Raw genomic sequence first — 16,172 nt, forward strand, 5'->3', positions numbered from 1 at the left:
ATTCTTTCATTATGGCTTCCGGTTGCAAAATACCACATTTTATAGCATATGTTTTAAAATAGTTCAATAACGTTTGTCCCTATGCAAAATACGCGTGTGTGTGTGTGCGTGTGTGTGAAAAGTACTTCGAAAATGAAGCTCTTGTGGAAAATGTGATAACTACAGGATGCCTATCCAGCTGTTTCATATGTCAAATGTAATAAGGGAGTGAAATAACACTTCGTATGCTGGTCTAAATAAAGCTGCTGGATAGTAAGATACTAGAGGTTGACTTCGGCATAATCTTGATATTAAAGTCTCACATTAGAATAGAAACATTTGATTTGTAGCTTCTCCGTGAGTCATTGCACTAGACATAAATCAAAACTTTGAAAAATGAAATAAGAAGAATGGTGGTCACATATTTTAAAAGTATTATCTATCAACTTTACTTGCGATTCTTAACGTATATATTTTTAAAGTACGGTCTAGAAACTAAGATGAGCATTATGCATGCAACCAATATAGATTTAATACTTTCAGACTAGTCACAAAAGAAACCTGTCACGAAGTCTCACACAATTATTGAAAAAACTGGTCGATCTAAACCTGGCACAACTACGTCAGCCTCAGTTCCTCTTCAAACATAATAATGTTTAAAATATTCTGATTTGGCGAGTACAACCAGCATTCTCTTGCAACTACATTTAATTTTAACCATGGGGAAAATAAACAGAATTGGCCCCCATGTAAATTGCTTTGATTACTGAGATAGGATGCTGCTGGTTTTAAAATGACGTGTGGGGAAAACCGAAGCAAACCTTTCTCAGATGTGTATTTGTGGCTAAGATCGGGCGAGGAAAAAGTTACCTACATGCCAGGTTAGAAAGTCAAGGTTAGCGACAGTTGGTTAACTTCATGGAGACTTTTTTTTTCTCCGATTAAGCTATAGCGTGCAGAACTAAGCTCCGTGAAGACTTCGTGCGTTTTCGTTCCTAGGGCTACGTTATGGCATGACGACACACCTGCTCCATTTAACCACTTGCAATGACAAAAGTAGTTGTGCTGCCATTTTGTGACTTCTTGTTCCGGATATTAACCACTAATACGTACCATAGGCGTGCGCAGACCCTCTGATTAGGGGGGGGGGGCAATAGCCTTGATGAAAGTTCAGCCGAGAAAGAAAAATCTCATTTTATCTCACTCTTTTAGTTTTATTGCATTGATGGACATATATGTGTGTGTGTGTAAAACACATTATTGAAATACATAATCAATTCATCCGCCCCATAACAAACCAAATGCAAAAATGATATAAATTGTCTTTGAAATGTGCGCGCTTCTTTTCCTCCAAACCAAACTGTTATATCAGCAACTGTCTTAAGTACTTATTGGTGAGCCCAACTTAAGAGTTCAGTATGGGCCTTATGGCGACAATGTTGCCGCATGGTGCGCAGTAGAAGAGAGCTCCAGCGCGCATCGAGCGTCTGCTGTAGTACACGCCGCAACAAAAGTTAGTGGTCAACGGGTACTGTTCAATACAAGAATGCATGACTTGGTGGGAAGCTGTTCATTCTTGCCGCTGATGGTCCAGAATAATGACGGTCCGTGGAGGAAGATTTGAAAATAACTTTCTCCGAATATATCTACTTTTCATACGTCTTGCTGTCTATTTTATCACATACGTCGGCAGTGGTTTTTTTATTTATTTTATGCACAGAAAGGCTAATCGGGACTGGTCCTACAGTTTAAAGTGGGATCCGAACCACTATGTGCCTCCATCGGGTATCGACCCCGGGACCCTTTGATTACGAGGCGACGACGTTACCACTGCCTCTTTCACATTTTTCAGTGCGCTGTCTCATTTGATATAGAACCGTGTTCATTATACCGCCATACACCAAAGCAAATCTCCCCCCCCCCCCCTCGTCGTCGCATTTTAATCGAGGGATTAGGGTTCGACACCCGGTGGAGGCACATCGTGGTTTATATCTCACATAAAACCGTACGTCCAGTGCCAATTAATACTGTGCATAAAAGTGGCTTTAAAACTCAATTAACCAATTATTAGTAGAGGTGTGAAATAGATGAAGTTCTGTTGTATTTGTGTGAACAATGATTACAGAAAGAAAGAGACATACGTCGGAAATATTCGATCTAAAATCTCGCTTTGTGTCCATCAGTTAACGTTATTGCCTTGCATGCAACAAGTCTCGGATTATATTTACTTTAAGTATCTCATAAATCTATTCCCTATTTATGCATTTGCGTCAAACCTTGATTTATTATTTTAACTATCTGGAAAAGAACTGCCCGATCATTTTATTTAATATAATGCTATCATTACTTTTTATAATACTTAGTCATCCTTTGGGAAGAGCAAGTGAACCGAGGGTCTCCCGCTAGATCCGCCAATGCATACAATATGCCTGTTTTCGGAGAATTACCCAAAATGAGAAAACGCGCACACAAATAAGAAACCACTTGACCCCACGGAAGCCTATTCACGAACTTTTGCCTGGCCATTCCCCGCCCCCTTCCCTCTTCCCAACACCTGTTTGCAGCGAGTGGCAACAGGCGGAAGGCTGTTATTTTTAACCCCCCAAATCGCGGGTAACACAATAAAGGAAAGCGCCTTTTTTGAATGGTCTGAATTGTAAAAGAAGGTGTAGACCATCAAAACATTACATTTCCTCTGCTTTTTGCATATTTATTATTTTCTCCTCGAATGTTAACGGCTTTTGTTTCTGACAGAATGGGGGTGGGGATCTCAAAAGTAAAAGCCCATTACAGCCCATACTGAACTCTTAACTTGGGCTCCACTATAGTTGTCCTTCCTTACTTGTCCCTCTGGTAATTCACAATTCATTACAAAAAAGAAAGAAATTGCAAGCGTAGCGAGCAAGAAAATTTTCGGATCCAAATTTATGTAAATTGAAAACAGTATTGATTTAATAGCACGCAAAAAATTTCATGGGATGCCATAACATTCTCTTTTACAATTTTTCTCATTCAGATCGTTCGGCGTAGAGACACCTCTCGCAGCCCCTAGCTACTACTGATCTGAACTTGACAATACTGTAAGAAAAGTAGACAGTGCGAGCGAAGCGAGCAATAAAATTTTACGAAATTAATTTTTATTTGTATAAAATTTGAAGTCGAGGGGGCAATTGCCCCTCTGTGCGCCCCTGCAGGTGCTCCTGGCCGTCTGGAAGAAATAATGCTAGAAAGACTTGAAAACTATTTCCATCTTCAGTATTCTTTTGTCCTGCTACTCTTAGATTCTGCTAGTCTTGCATTCTTTTACTTCAATGTTTGTCCGCTAGAATTGATTTCCGTCCAAGGTTGCTTCCAACTTTCATCGGCTTGAAAATACTTGATCTTCTTTAAGAGTATAATATCGTTTAATAACAGTAATAAGATTCCTCTACACTAAATTTCTAAGTGAAAGTATAATAATATAGGGGCATGGAACGTCTTGGAGGGGGGGGGGGGCAGGCCCGTAGCTAGAGGGGGGCAGGGGGGCAACTGCCCCCCCTGAGAGCCTGCTCTGCCCCCCCTGTGAAAAATACAGAACACATTCCTACTTGGAATTCTCACTAATCTTTACAATTATATCATGTGTTACTCTAGCAACATTACAAAGACACTTATTGATTTTGAGATTTATTAGGGTGTATGGGATTCCGTATAATGTCGTATCAGGATTGGGGGGGGGGGGGGGGGTTCCTTCCAGATTAGACTTCGGGAAATGATTTCACAATTTTCAGTATCAAGAACAGTTGTGACATTTTGAGTAGTATTGTATTAAAGGTACCTAATGTGTTTGTATGTTTTTCTTGGATGTCTTGCTATGAACTTGGAACTGCTTAAATTTTTGTTTCCCAAGTCTATCTTTTGGTAATAGTGTGGTAGAGAGAGGGAGTGGATATTTGTTACTTTGCGTTGCTTTTCTGTCACTTCTAGCTAATCGCAACAATGAAGGATGACGTGAAATTGATGAAGAGACACTCATAAACAGTGCCGCAACTACAGGGGGCAGAGGGCATTGTCCCTCCCCGACCTTGGACGGAAATCCATTCTAGGGAAAGCAAACATTGAAGTAAAAAAACAAGACTAGGAGAATCTAAGAATAGCAGGACAATTGCATACTCATGATGGAATTAATTTTTACGTGTTCCTTGCATTTTTCTACCAGACGGCCAAGGGCACTTGCAAGGGGCACAGAGGGGTAATTGCCCCCCCTCGATTTCAAATTTTATACAAATAAAAAAACATTTCGTAAAATTTTCTTGCTCGCTTCGCTCGCATTATCTACTATTCTTACAGTCCAAGTTCAGAGCCATAGCTATGGGGCGGCAGGAGTCGGCTCTGGAAGCCAAACGATCTATATGAAAAGAAATGTTAAGCAGAATGCCATGGTGCCCCGTAAAATTATTGCATCCTATCGTTACGTATCCCTCATTTTCATTTTCGAGTTACGTTTAGCTAAGCAGCCTGACAGGAAGTATAGGAAAGTGTTAACTTCAGCACCAGCTCAGCGAAAAGCATTCGCCAATATTTGCAAAGGAAAATTGATGACAGAGAAAAAGGGGAGGAGTTTTGATGAGGAGGAATGGAAGTTGGATCTGGCGCTAGGGAGACAGGGAGTTGGTCTTGGGTTTTGAAGAGAAGAGGAGAGTGGTTCGGGAGTAAGAAAAGGGAGTTTTTTGAGTTTTGGAGAGAGGAGAGTGAGTTTGGTTTTGAAGGAGATTCAGGCTGGATGCAGACTTTCAGAGACTTGTTTGGGAGTGGAGTGCAGCGAAGCTGAGTGAGAATTTAAGAGGCGAACTTCAGCAAGCGAGTGACAGTTACTTTAGAAACTCTTCGGTCCACGCTTCTAAAGAGAGACAGGTAATATGCTTATCTAATGCCATCCTTTGCCAATGCAGACTTAAGGTCATTGTAACCCAAATCATGAGAGTTGCCATTTTATAAAGGGTTCTGTAAATTTAAGTTTATTCAGGTACCTCCTGCAGTTAGCAGATGCAGCCAAGCGAGAGCTTACGAGCTACCGCTAACCCCCAATAGAATAATTACTTTAATCTAAAAGGCTCCAGGTTTGATCCCCGAACCTTTCAAGGTTCACACACTCAGTAAAAGTGTGTCACAGTACGTGAATTGAGAAATCTCATATCTTGGAGTAATCTGTAATCACCATCTTTTTTACGAACTAAAAATACAGGAGAATTGAAGGGTGAGGTGCTCGGACGAATTACGCCTTGCCGTAACAAAGTATCAACTTGATCATAAAGTTGCGCACGAAGATGAATCGGTACTTGATAAGGTGGCAAATGAAAATCTGAATCATCCTTTAGCCTGATTTTGTGCACATAATTTGTCGCTTTTCCCATATCATCTTCGGACCACGAAAAAACCTGTTTATATTTGTGCAGTAATTGTAGCAATTGTTCTTTCTCTTCGGTTGCAGTTCGGGATTAATGTCAAGTGTAGTGACGTCGGGCTGCACGCCACTGGGTTGTTGTGATTCTGCTGTGATATTAACCTGTGCATTGTTAGTACTTTCTCCAAAACTTGCTTTCTGAACATAGATTTCACTTAAGCTTTCCCTATTTGCGTCCGTGCACTGGCTAGAGCTGTCACGAGTGCAAAGAGGATGCCAAAGTTCGGCCTGTCCTAGTCTTGTCCCCTTTTTAATAATAATGTTATGCATAAGTGGATTGGTTACCCAAATCAGGGGTGAATCCGAGTTGAGAAGAGCCCGGGGGATTAGCAAGCCGGATTTAGTCTGAAATTGTTGATCTGGTTCTAAAAGATTCCTCGCCTTATCGTGAGTATTAACTAATTTCACGGGAATGCATAAGTGAGATCTAGGTTTTACTCTAATCTTTTTAGGTGCCACAAATTCTGGTCGTAAAAGGTGTTGTAGCATATTTGAAACTTTCACGGACACAGCAAAAGGTTTACCACTTTCCCTCTGGATACGGTTTCTGGGAGGAGTACCAAAACGTGTTAAAACAAGTTTGTTGGATTCAAAATCAAGATTTGCCTTGTGACTCTTTAAGAAATCATTCCCCAATATAATGCCATGCGAAAATTTTGGAATGTATCTGAATGGGTGTCTGAAAGAATGTCCATTAAAAGAAAAGGTCAAAATTACAATTTCATTGATTTGGAGTTGCCCATTAGTGACGCCTTGAACTATTGTATTAATTTTAAATCTTGGGGTATGGGCGGGCGCTGGTATATCTCCTATAATGCTAATTTGAGATCCGCTATCCAAAAGGAACTTGTGCTGCGTACCACAGACTTTACCATTTACATAAATTAAGTACTGTGACACACTTTTACTGAGTGTGTGAACCTTGAAAGGTTCGGGGATCAAACCTGGAGCCTTTTAGATTAAAGTAATTATTCTATTGGGGGTTAGCGGTAGCTCGTAAGCTCTCGCTTGGCTGCATCTGCTAACTGCAGGAGGTACCTGAATAAACTTAAATTTACAGAACCCTTTATAAAATGGCAACTCTCATGATTTGGGTTACAATGACCTTAAGTCTGCATTGGCAAAGGATGGCATTAGATAAGCATATTACCTGTCTCTCTTTAGAAGCGTGGACCGAAGAGTTTCTAAAGTAACTGTCACTCGCTTGCTGAAGTTCGCCTCTTAAATTCTCACTCAGCTTCGCTGCACTCCACTCCCAAACAAGTCTCTGAAAGTCTGCATCCAGCCTGAATCTCCTTCAAAACCAAACTCACTCTCCTCTCTCCAAAACTCAAAAAACTCCCTTTTCTTACTCCCGAACCACTCTCCTCTTCTCTTCAAAACCCAAGACCAACTCCCTGTCTCTCTAGCGCCAGATCCAACTTCCATTCCTCCTCATCAAAACTCCTCCCCTTTTTCTCTGTCATCAATTTTCCTTTGCAAATATTGGCGAATGCTTTTCGCTGAGCTGGTGCTGAAGTTAACACTTTCCTATACTTCCTGTCAGGCTGCTTAGCTAAACGTAACTCGAAAATGAAAATGAGGGATACGTAACGCTATTAAAACAATTTCTTTCTATGAAACTTAATATGAAATATTACTGATGACACTGTAATCCAATAAGTCATTGATCAATCAAGGGATTCCTATTTGTTTGTCAGGTGTCAAAACATGTATTTCAATTATACTACAATTCACACAATATTTTGCAAAATGGTTAACGTAACCAGTAGGCAAACGTTGTCTGTAGTGATGCAAGAGTCTCCTCTTTGAAAGAAATAAAGTCCGTGGTGAACTAAGGGACCCATGTTTTAATGTTTTAGCAAGTACAAAAAAAATGTATTAGCTACAAATGTTTACACAATTCATCAAAGTATAGATAATATGTAACCATCAATATTTAATTAATTCTATTTTCTTGCATAACACAACACAATGGTGTTGTTGGATTCTCGTTAGATTCCTTTGTGTGTAAAAATCTTGCATACTAGAAACTAGAGGGAATCATTATGAAGCATGATTTATAAAGGGCTCCCTTAATCAGTTCTGCAGAGAGGCTCAAAGTTGTTGGTGCATATTAATAATCTATTAACATTATCGACCTGTAAATATCAAGTAGATACTGTCCTTATTAGCCTACCTAGGAATTTATGTTAAACTTCATATTCTTTGGCAATCTGGAATGGTCATTATCGAAATATTGCTATTTGATGTTGCTCGAAGTTCGTTTGTTCGTTGCAGTTTCAAGATATCATCCCTTTTCTGTTACTTATCTCTTTTTGGGGAGGGGGCAAGTGCCTCCGTGTACCCTGTTATATCTGCCAATGCAACACAATATATTAAAAATTTGCCCCTTCTAGGATTGACTTTGCCCCCCCTACAAAGAATTCCTGGCTACGGGCCTGGGGGGGGGGCAAGCATGGCAACATCTCCCCCTTCGAAAAAATATGCGAATGTCCGTGATTAAGGGGGGCAACTGCTACCCGTGCGCACGCCTATGATACGCACTCCATATTGGGTCTTTCCGTAGTTAACTAACTAGTTCATTTCGGAAGAGAATTTCTTCGATGACCTTGTGCGTTGATTCAGATACTCTAAAGAGTACTGTGAAACTTCCTTTTCAGTCAGTCAAAGCCTCTGGGTGCACGCTACTTGGTTGGTTTGGTGGGTTCAGAATAATGGGTAATCTTAAAGTGGCCTTGAAAGAAGGCTTGGTACGTCATGCGGCATGGGCGTCGCCAGACTTTTTTAAGGGGCAGCAAGCTACTGATAAAACTTGAACATTAGAAATAATAATAATGAAAATAGTTATGATTATTATTGTACAATAATAACTACTATAAACCAATAAAATGAACAAATTTTATTCCAAATTTATTATTATATCCTTCGGCAGATACTTCTACTCGATGCAACATGTGAGTAAATATCTAGCATAACTGTTTTTTTGTTGTTGTTGTTTACAGTTCACACAGTGTGTGTACTGAAATGCGTGGTTATTCTATTTTGTTATTAACTTTTGAACACCTTGTTCAAGAGAGAGCTTGTTGTATTAACATTCACATAAAACTCTTTATTTTCTTGAATTTTTACAATTGTGGAATTACTTTTCTTCAGATTAAATTGTAAAATATGAAATCAAACTGGTTCATGTATTTTACACTCAATATTTTTCGATGTAACGCAGTTTTTACTTAGTTCGAATACTAACTAACCGAACTCTTTTCTGTTGTTAACAATAAAAATGACAAACTTTGTTTTTTATAACTTGAAATGAACCATGGCAATTTCCGGTGACTCCCTATCCCGGGCACCCTGGTTTAGATTTCTTACCCCTTCATGTTTGGCGCTTCATCAATATAGTCCTTTGTTTTTTATTAACTTGGAACAAGACAGGAATTCTTAGGTGCAAGAAGGGAAGAAAAAAGTTTATTTTTAATGTTTAAGGAGAAATATAGTAATTAGTATGCTGGTATACAGAGAGTGTACGAATACTTTTTGACCCTCGTGTATGTGCCATTCTTACAAATTTTATAATTTCAAATACATCTTTTTTACTAATACTAATAATTTGGAAGAAGTCAAATTATAATATCATGCTTTACCATATTTTATGGTGCCTTTTGACATTGTGGCAGAAATTACTGCAATTTCATTTGATTTATTTTACTTCGCGTTTCTGCCACTTTGGACTAATTGCGATGATGAGGATGAATGGCGATAAGATGAAAGAGATGAAGGGACAATCGCAAACACATGAGAGCACACATCACAGAGGAACATTATAATGGCCATGGGTCCAGACGCCAGAGCCTCGTTAGTCTGCAAAATGCAGTCCAGTGTGTACTACGTGGAAGTGAGGTTGACATTTGGATGTCTTGAGAAAGCGTCACCCCTTACTTACATCCCAGAAATTACTGCGAGTAAACCAGTTGAAATCGAAAAAATCTAGGTGTATTACGAACACTCTTTGCTCTCACTGTATCTGTACTATGTCAAATGGAAACTTAGCTTTTTAAAATCTCCTTATACGGTATAACTGTTTCGTGTCAAGATCGTCCAGATTATCAATTCAAGGAAGAAATGCTTACAGTATACGATTCGGACAAGATAAAGGCCTTGGTTTTTCTCGCGACCTTCACTCGAATGAGACTGTGGGAATGGAAACTACTCAAGGCAAATGTTAAGATGACCAGTATACATTACCGTATTAACCAGTGAACCTAGGTTGCTATATCGTACATGCCGCCACGAGACTAGTTAATCCAGGGTTCGATACTCGGTGGGGAGACATAGTGGTTCGGATCCCACTTTAAACTGTAGGTCCAGTCCCGATTACCCTTACTGTGCATAAAGTAAACTTACAACACCAAATCAACAACAACAACGAGACTAGTCAATAAAAGAAATAAATACGTAAGGACATCTTCCTTCACTCCAAGTTTACTGCCGACCTCCGTACTAGGACTTCAGGGGTTCCTGGTTCAAATCCCCGCCTGGGCATGGGTGGGGGTTTGTGAGTGTCATCAATCAATCCTTGCTACTGCACGTGCACACGTAATTAATCGCATCAACTGCAGTAATTGTTTCTGCATTTGAATACCAGAGAAGTCATGACTGATCTCGTATGCCCTTTCTTCATTGCAAGTATATTGTGGTTCGTTAAAAGGTAGAAACGCGATGTGGAAAATTACCAAATTTATCTCGCCCAACTTATAAGTGTCAGCTTGCTTTTGGCTAATCGCAATGATGAGGATGAATGGTGATAAAATTAAAGTGATGAAAGTACAATAACAAACACATATGGACATCACAATAGACAAGTCCCACAAAGGATTATACTGGCTGTGAGTCCAGACGCCAGATCGTCGTTAGTCTACAAAATGTTAAAAAATATAATATTAAAACAATACTAAAGCATTCATTAATATTCATGCAACCACAGAATTACCTCGTCTGATATTTACCTTAGACAATATTATTCCTACAGGCAAATACAAGGAAAGAGAAAAGATTTTTAGAATTGGTTATTTTACGTCCATTTTCTAACTCTCTAGGTTAATCTCGACGATGAAAATTGACAGTTCAAAAAATTCAGTTTTCCCCCTTTGCACGTATCATTTGTACGATAAGTAAGTTCCACAGATTTTATATTAGGTTATTTTATCGATCGGATATACTCAACGCTTGAAGTGCAAATATTTGGTGACGGGGAATAGCTGGTGGCATGTTCCTATCCTCTCACTGAGGTCGGAATGCTAATTTGAACATTAATTTCAAACTACAGAGACTCATTGAACAATTCACTAAAAGGGATTAGAATGCTACAGTGGAAGATGGATATCTTCGCTATTTAGAAGTAAAGCTTGTTTCCGGGTTATAAGCACACATTGGCTCGTATCCCACTTTAAACTGTACGTCCAGTCTCGGATAGCCTGAGCATAAAGTGGACTTAAACAAAATTTAACGTAGTAAAGCGTGCCGAATTTAATTCTCTAATGCACGGGGTTCAGAGTGCGCTTTCGGAAAACTGGGATGGATTTCGTTACAATCATGTGCTCATGGTATACCCTGTGACGTCGAAAGTCAAGGAAGCATAATGTACTCAGAAATCCGTTGAAATGTACAGCAGTTAAGACAAGTGGAAGAAATAGGAAATGCACGACAGTGAAGGTGACATTTTCACTTCCTAATGGGAATATTGCAAGATACTGTTGGCATAAATCTTCCTACATAGCCAATGAAACAAGAGCACCTTGGATTTTCGACATCCTTCCCTCCCATAATTCATTTGTGTCGCGCTCGGAATCCGAGGCTACACATAAACGTCAAATGCAGCTGCCCTCTCAGTTGTCCCAAAGAGAGTTACTGCAAGATTCAGTTCCTGCAAGTGGAAGGAAGATATGTAATGCGAAGCGAATTCAATGTCTACGACCACGATTAGCCAAAAAATGCAAGAAAAAACGAAACAAACAAACAAAAAATCAGTGTCTATGACAACCATCTACAGGTCTGTATTATGCTTACACCTTCTCAAAGATGAAATACAAAAACAAAACATTAGTAAACTGTATCATGCTTTGTGTTCACCAACAAAAAAAAATCATTAACATCTTGCAGGAATCGGACACTTAATTTGTATGTCCATGTACCTTGATTCTGTAAAGAATAAAAATGTCAACATATATAGTTTCTTTTTCTAAAGCAAAACTCATTGCAGTCACTTTGTTGTGTACGCGATGCACACTAATTAGGGAGTTAAATCTAGGCCGTGTCCAGGGTTTTTATTTATTTTGGAGAGTTTCAACCCCCAGCTGAAATATCTTAGTAGTTCTAAATTTGTTGAATTTTTTATTTAAGTCCACTTGATGCACACATTGGCTAATCGGGACTGGACCTATAGTTTAAAGTGAGATCCGAACCACCATGTGTTATAACCAGGTACCGAACCCGGAACCCCTTGATTACAAGGCGACGACGTTACCAAGACACCACCGGGGAGGCCCTAGTAGTGCTAAAAATAAAGCATGTAAAATTAGACTTCAGTGTCCACTTCCTTTATATAGTAATATTTTTATCGGAACGTTGCCTATACAGATGAAGCGTAATTGTCGCGCACACAATTGACTGCTCTTGTGTTGCAACGAACGTTTTCGTAAACTTTAAACAAACTAAAATAACAAAAAGAAAATAGCTCGAAAAGTACTCCAGTTCTTATTCAAAATGAAAACTAACTTGATTTTGCCCTGAAAATTAGGTCACACATTTAATTTTTAGGGATCCCTGAAATTTTGATTCAGGACGAAGGAAAATTCGAAATTTCCATAAATATATATGTTTGTAATAGTACTGAAATAGTAATAATATGCATATCTTTCACTCACTCTCTCTCTCTCTCTCTCTCTCTTTCTTTAAATATTATTTATATACTTTTTAAACTCCTCTGGGCACGCCCCGAGTTGAATGAGTCATTTAGGGTTTTCATGCGACGCTAAATACGGGTAGCAAAAATCAAATCAAACGTTTAAAGTACTCTCTCAACATTTGCTTGAAATGACTAGAAGTTTTAATCAGCATGATGGATACCGATGCATCGAGCTTGTCCAAGTGCTTGTTTCTCGCAACTACAGCGCACTGAACTCCAAATCAGCATGAACTAGTTTGCAACAACGCTCATATGTTCAACGCCAAGCCACAAACGGCTATGAAGGATTTCATTATGAGGATGATTCTTCACGCTCGTACCTCCTGCGATGAAATCACGCTCGTGAAAGCGAAGCAGCATTAAATCCCACGAGTGCGTAGCTCGTAACAAGTTCACTGCAGCACCGTTAGCCTTGCGGAATGGTTCACTCTGTAACTTCCTCCAAGGTCAAAAACGACAACACCCAACTTCCGCTGAATCCACTTTCTTTGCCAGCCTCCGTGGTGAAGTGATGAACGTGTGGCGTTGTGAAGCCATGGGACTAACGTTCAAATCCTGAGTAAATGTTCGAATCCACTTTATGCACAGAAAGGCTAATCGGGACTGGACCTGCAGTTTAAAGTGGGATCCGAACCACTATGTCTCACCACCGAGTATCGAACCCGCGGCTCTTTGAATACAAGTCTTGAGTAAAGACATGAACGTTTCTGCATCTATTTCATTATTTCACGATAATTCAACCAATATGTACTAGGTATTTTGGTGAATACGAATGTGTGTGTATATATATATATCCGCTAGTGCCTTTGGCCAACATATTTAAAAAAAAAGAAGAGAATCACCCACTCACTCTTTCTCTTCCTTTCCCTCCGGAGTGTAAGGGGTGTCCTGAGAGAGCATCCAAAAGTCAACCTCACTTCCACGTAGTACACCATAGTAACTGCAATGTTGCAGGCGAACGAGGCTCTGGCGTCTGGGTCCATGGCCAGTATAATCCTCTGTAGAACTTGTGTTGGGTGTGCTGTCCATTGTGTTTGTGATTGACCCTTCAACTATTTAAAACTTATCACCATTCATCCCAATCTTCGCAATTAGACAAAATTGACAGACACGCAAAGTAAAATAAACTAATTCAATCAATCAATCTCCCTTTCCCTCGCACGCTTTTTAGTGATGATCGGTTTATTTGAGTGAACATCTGTGTTAGTTGTCAATGAGCAAAAATGACAGGAAAAACGTAAGGCTTTATGGCTTTGGAGTACAGTCACGGACACTTCTTGACTTTCAATAAGATTATTCCAACCCAGAAGTGTCCTTGACTGTACAAGAGTACACCTGCCTTATTCGTGTCCTTTATGACAATCCGAAATTTCTCTCTCAAAATTGATACTGCTGATAATTATTTTATTCTTTGTGAAAAGATCGCAATCACACAGTCTCTTTAATGGCTGTGTGTACTTCTACTTTCTTCGTTACGTAAGGTGGAATATTGAAAGAAAAAAACATATTTTCATGAAGGCTACAGCACGTTTCTGTTTGTTTCTTCATCGGCGATACTTAAAAAATGAAGATTAAGAAAGAGTTCTTGGGAAATGCTGGTCTTGCTCAACTTCTTTCGAAGGAGTCGTGTTGTGAACTTAGCAGCTGACGGACATTCTCTAAGTGAAGGAAAAATAATTATGTTTGCAAACAGAGCAGATTCCAGTGCAGGTCCATACCAATGCGTATTGAATATCTAGGCCAACTGATCTTTTCATGCAATAGCTACTCCATTTTTTTGCTTCCGACCATTGTGGCGGTCTCGTACCGAGATTGGCGGAGTGGTTATAACAACGCGCTACAACGCCAGTGGTTCCGGGCTCGAATCCCGGTCTGGGCATGGCCGTGATTATCCCTTCATAAATTTCATCAGCCATCCTCATCTTCGCGATTAGCCAAAAGTGGCTGAAAAGCGAAGTGATATAACCAAGTCATTCAAATCCATTTTCTTGCTCCTTAGGTTAACAATCAAGTACAGAAATACGCGACAGAATTCAAGTTGAGGAGTTCTCTTCCTCTGAAAAGTACAAGCCTATTGTTTGCATTAGAAGTTGAAGCCGCGATAAAATGGTAAGGAGTTCCGCTACTTCTTTACAGGATGTGCTGTGGACATTGCATCTTGCATATCAACATCAAGTTTGACGTCATTACAGAAAAGTAGGTCCACGTTGAGGCCGTTACCATTTGGCCTTCGTTGACAGTCTACCTTTCACCTTTTGTTGACACGATCACTAAGTGTCACAACTCGCATTAAACATGTGCACATTATATAATTTTGTCACCAGTGTGAAAGAAAAAGGTTGTTTTAAAGTGATATTTATGATATCTGAAGTTCCGAGTTCTCCATGTAGTGTTTGTTCGAGAAGAAGAAAACATATGGACTTGTTACTTTTATTAAGACTCCATACAAAGAGAGGAGCATGGTGCTGATTACGTCACCTCCACTATGCTCGGAAATTTTGAGGGAAAAAATTAAAGCAGTAAAGAATCTGCAAAAAGTAAAGCAGTAAATGCAAGCCCCATAAAATGGCCTCCGATTACCATTTTTGTCTTTGAATAACTTTTAATGAATATCTTTTAAAACGAAGGTAATTACGAAATATTTCACTGTATATCCTGCCCCCTCCACACTCACTAGATTGATTGATTGATTTGATGTTTTAAGTCCATTTTATGCACTCACTAGAATGCAGCTATTATACTTTTAATTTCAGCCCCTTCTAAAAAAAATATCCTGCGTACGCTGCTAGTGTATGGGAGTGATTTTTTTATCAACTTTTTAAAAAATAAATTTATCATAATGTTTCAAGTAAGGCTGAACCGATACCTGTGTATCGGAAACTTTTGGTTGGATTTAATTTATTGATACCGGCTGATACTTTTCCAGCATTTTGATCGTTCACGGGATCGCGGAGTCTAATTATCGTGAAAGTTATGCAAAATTAGAAGTTTCCATTAATTTTGCACCAATATTGTGAGAAAAAAGAGTATTTTCTGATTACGTAACACGTATTTTTATGTTCTGGTGTATTTTTTGAACATTTTGAAGCAAAACTCTGGTAAATTTATGATTAAAATTGGATTGAAATACTCCCTCGCTAATATTAATCAATATTTTGAACAATTTGTAATTGTTGCAATTTTCAAGCATCGGTATCGGTGGAAATCGGTATGGGTATCCTTCACATCTTCCTTTCAGCTGTAGAAAGTTGACAGTGCGCAAGTGAAACGACCGAAAATTGATAGCTTGCCAAAGAGAAGCGCCCGTTTGTCGGAGAAAAAGGCATCAAGAGACTGTTGTGGAATCGATCCCAAGTACCTCGCGTGGGAGACTGCCGTTTCGGGCGTGTATGACATCAGGGGAATCCAAACACTTGTTCTTTCGCACAGGTATGGATTACGCGATCTTAAGTGCTCAAAGTATATGATAAGGGCGGGCACACTCTTCGACAAGTTTAGACGAACCTCTTTTCCCGGAAAAAGAGAACAAACTCCTCCCCCTTCCTCTTCCAACGAAGTGAGTTGGGAAAACAACTCCAGGTTTTGTTTACAGGGTTGCCATAGTTATCTGTCCCAGCGCGGGAAATCGTTGCAGAATCAATTTTTGGCACAAGGAAGGACTTGCTCCACGGGCATCGTTCTGGCAAGAGTTGGCAACATTGGGAAGTCACGTGCCTTTTCATGGTTTTAAGAGATTGCGATAAAGATAAATAGAGTTCATTTAAGTTCATCTACAACTGTAGATTG

General features: G+C 39.4%; 1 protein-coding gene across 1 annotated transcript in view; it reads left to right on the forward strand.

Moving 5' to 3' along the window:
* Cerk (Ceramide kinase) overlaps window positions 1–16,172 on the forward strand; it is a 114,381-nt gene that overhangs the window by 62,128 nt on the left and 36,081 nt on the right. The gene's annotated exons all lie outside the window — the stretch shown is intronic.

This window comes from Lepisma saccharinum, chromosome 2 (assembly GCF_977018435.1).
Source record: "Lepisma saccharinum chromosome 2, izLepSacc3.1, whole genome shotgun sequence".
NCBI classification, from domain to species: Eukaryota; Metazoa; Arthropoda; class Insecta; order Zygentoma; family Lepismatidae; genus Lepisma; species Lepisma saccharinum.